Source organism: Fulmarus glacialis, unplaced genomic scaffold, assembly GCF_000690835.1.
Source record: "Fulmarus glacialis isolate BGI_N327 unplaced genomic scaffold, ASM69083v1 scaffold1594, whole genome shotgun sequence".
Taxonomy (NCBI): Eukaryota; Metazoa; Chordata; class Aves; order Procellariiformes; family Procellariidae; genus Fulmarus; species Fulmarus glacialis.
In genome coordinates this window covers 4,575-8,631 of record NW_009209748.1, presented here as the reverse complement: position 1 = coordinate 8,631, position 4,057 = coordinate 4,575, and positions in this window count along the sequence as shown.

The window sequence follows — 4,057 nt, the reverse complement described above, 5'->3', positions numbered from 1 at the left end:
TGAGGTTCACATGGGCCCACTTCTCCAGCTTGTCCAGGTCCCTCTGGATGGCATCCCATCCCTCAGGCGTGTCAGCTGCACCACTCAGCTTGGTGTCATCTGCAAACTTGCTGAGTGTGCACTCGATCCCACTCTCTATGTCATTGATGAAGGTATTAAACAGTACTGGTCCCAATACGGACCCCTGCGGGATATCGCTCGTCACCGATCTCCATCTGGACGTTGAGTCGTTGACCACCACCCTCTGGATGCGACCATCCAACCAATTCCCCATCTACCGGACAGTCCACCCATCAAATCCCTATCTCTCTAATTTAGTGAGAAGAATGTTCTGGGGGACCGTGTCAAAGGCCTTACAGAAGTCCAGAGAGGTGACATCTGCAGCTCTTCCCTTGTCCACTGATTTAGTCACTCCATGTAGAAGGCCACTAGGTTGGTCAAGCAGGACTTGTCCTTGGTGAAGCCATGCTGGCTGTCTCAAATCACATCCCTGTCCTCCATGTGCCCTAGCACAGCTTCTAGGAGGATCTGTTCCATGATCTTCCCACGCATAGAGGTGAGGCTGACAGGTCACTAGTTCCCAGGGTCCTCCTTTCCATCCTTTTTAAAAATGGGTGCAATGTCTCCCTTTTTCCGGTCACCAGGGACTTCACCGGACTGACATGACTTTTCAAATATCGGGGAGAGTGGCTTGGCGACTACAACAGACAATTCCCTCAGGACTCTGGGATGCATCTCATCAGATCCCATAGACTTATGTATGTTCAGGTTCCTCAAGTGGTCATGAACCTGATCTTCTCTTACAGTGGGAGGGACTTTGCTCCTCCAGTCCCTGTCTTGAGGTCCATCCACTTGAGAGGTGCGGGAAGAGAGGTTGCCAGTGAAGACTGAGGCAAAAAAGTAGTTGAGTACCTCAGCCTTCTCCTCATCTGTTGTTACCAGCTTGCCAGTCATGTTCATCGGGGGAGTACGCATTCTTTGACCTTCCTTTTCTGGCTAACATGCCTATAGAAGTTCAGTTCCAGCCATGCCTTGGCCTTCCTGACTACATCCCTACACAACTGGGCAGCATCCCTGTACTCTTCCCAGGACACCTGTCCCTGCTTCCACTCCTTTGCATCTCCTTCTTGCCCTTTAGTTTGACCAGCAGGTCTCAACTCATCCATGCCAGTCTCTTGCCGTCCTTTCCTGATTTCTTATACCTGGGGATTGAAAGCTTTTGTGCTCTGTGGAAAGCACCCTTAAAGATCTGCCAGCTCTGTTCTACTCCCTTGTCCCTGAGGGCAGTTTCCCAGGGGGTCCTATTGACTAATTCACTTTCAGTGGGGATCCAATGGTCAGAAGCACTGAAGGGCAGCAGAGCTCAATATAGCTGGTCTTCAAGGACAGCATCCTCCAAGCTCAGCAATGGTCCCAATCAAAATTCAGTTGAAACTTGAAATGGAATTCAAGGGCATCATAATGAGCTATTACTACTTCATGAACACTTAAAGAAGATACTGTGTGGCCACTGCTGAATTTCATAAGAGCAGGTGTAGATAGATCTGAGATACTCTGTGCCCTCTTAACTCAGTTATCATCAGCAAGGTCTCCCAGGCCTTTGTGCCTCGAGGCAGGACTCTGGAGGAGAACAGCCAACAGACGATAGGAATCAAATGAGGGGGTACTTGAGCAAACTCAAATGTTACCAGTCCACAAGTCAGGAAGGACTGCATCCAAGGGCGCTGAGAGAGCAAGATGATGTCCCAATGAGCCCACGCTCCATCATGTTTGAAAGGTTATGGAAACTGGGAGCATTCCCCTGGAAAATGGCAAATGTTGCATGCATTGTTCAAAGAGCCCCATAGGATGAGCTGGGGAGCTAAAGGCTGCTTAGCTTCAATTTGGATGAAGAACGTGTCCCAGAGCATGTCCTTTTGGATTGCATTTCTGTGAAAGAGAGGGTGACTGGATGAACCCAGGCTGACCATGCCTGATCATCCTCATGGCTTCCCCTGATGAAAGGGCTGCATCTGTGGGTGAGGGGAGAGCAGTGTCATTTACCAGGACTGTGGCAAGACTTTGAACGCCATCCCCCCAGTTATTCTCTTTTCCAAGAACAAACAGGCTGGAAGGATGGGCCAACAGGAACCTCACGATATCCAAGAAGGACCAATCCAAAGTCCTGCCCCTAGTGTCACGAATTCCTTGCAGTGACAGTTGTTAGGGACTGCCTGTCTGGGTTGGAGCTCTGTGGAAAAGTCTCTGGTGGTCCCACATATGGGGGCTTTGATAAACAGCCACATAAATGGAAATCATTCCGTTTGGGCAACTTAGTCCAACCCTTAAAATTAGGCAGGACAAAAACCATCCGTAGCAAAGATTACACATAAACTGAAGGGAGTCCCCTGCAACTGCCCAGCTTTGGCCTTGGTATGATGAGCACTGTCCTGGTTTTGGCTGGGATAGAGTTAATTTTCTTCCTAGTAGTTGGTATAGTGCTGTGTTTTGGATTTAGTATGAGAATAATGTTGGTAACACACTGATGTTTTAGTTGCTGCTAAGTAGTGTTTACCCTAGTCAAGGACTTTTCAGCTTTCCATGCTCTGCCAGGTGCACAAGAAGCTGGGAGGGAGCATAGCTAGGACAGCTAACCCAACTGGCCAATGGGGTATTCCATACCATATGGCATCATGCTCAGTATATAAGGCTGGGGGAAGAAGAAGGAAGGGGGGTACATTCGGAGTGATGGTGTTTGTCTTCCCAAGTAACCGTTACGTGTGATGGAGCCCTGCTTTCCTGGAGATGGCCGAACACCTGCCAGACGATGGGAAATAGTGAATTAATTTCTTGTTTTGCTTTGCTTGCGCCCACGGCTTTTGCTTTACCTATTAAACTGTCTTTATCTCAACCCACAAGTTTTCTCACTTTTAACCTTCCGATTCTCTCCCCCATCCCACCAGGGGGCAGTGAGCAAGCAGCTGTGTGGGGCTTAGTTGCTGGCTGGGGTTAAACCACGACAAGCACCCTCTGGGCTCAGCTGCAGCAGAACTGCAAAGATACGGCTGTGGCCTGGAGCCTCTGTGCATTGGTTGGGGTCTGGCACTTGGAGGGCCATGGTGTTATGCCGTTGAATACCCCATAAAGATCTGGCCATCTCAAAAAAAGGAATATTATGAGGGAAGCACTAAACACTAGCTTTAACCCTACCTCTCACCCAAGCCCTAAATAAAACTCTAACCCACAAAGCTAGTCCACACCCTAAACATGAACCAGACACTGTCAGCGGAACACCAAAGCCTCTCCCTAAGCCTCTGCTTAATCCCTAACCCTGAAAGGCAAGCTCTTAACACCTAAACCCCAAAGCCCTCGTACCCACACTCTAACCTCCTCACTTTTACCTCCCCATACACCTGGGGGCAAGGCAAGGATCGTGAGGTCCCAGAGCAGTCACAACGTGTTGGAAGAGGAATGGGAGGTGAGTGACCTGTATCTGACCAGGTTGTAGGCCACAGGGAGGAGATGGGTGGGAATGCTATGATGAGGTCAGTTGTGCCTCAGGATCTCATGGGCCAGCAGGAGCCTCATGGCTGGGAAGGTGACTGTGAGGTCACATCTGCCAGAATCCCTGATAGGCCAGCAGCAGACTTGGATGTTGTTTTGCACCAGGAGGTGCCTTTCATTGTTGGGCAGCAAGCTGTGCAGATCCCACCGGTTGAAGTGTTATCCCACTTTACTTCTGTGAGCTCTTTCAATGTTTTCTTGCAAGGAAAACAATTCTAGTCATCTTTTCTACTGACCCAAAAAGAGGATGTTCACATGGGAAATTTTTGCTGCAGTTTGACATGCAGATGGCCAAATCGCCAGTAGCAGGTTGGAGCTTCCTGCACTCTTCTCTTTTACAGTCAAGTTTAAGTGCGACCAAGGGATACACTCAGCAGGCCAAGCTGTATGTGGAGCACATAGCAGCACATCACAGATGCCTAGGTCTACTCAGGTTTACTGTTATGTGGATCACTCACTCCTTGATGTACAATGGATCACTGAACTGCCTGATGAAGGCTAGAAGGAGGATGAG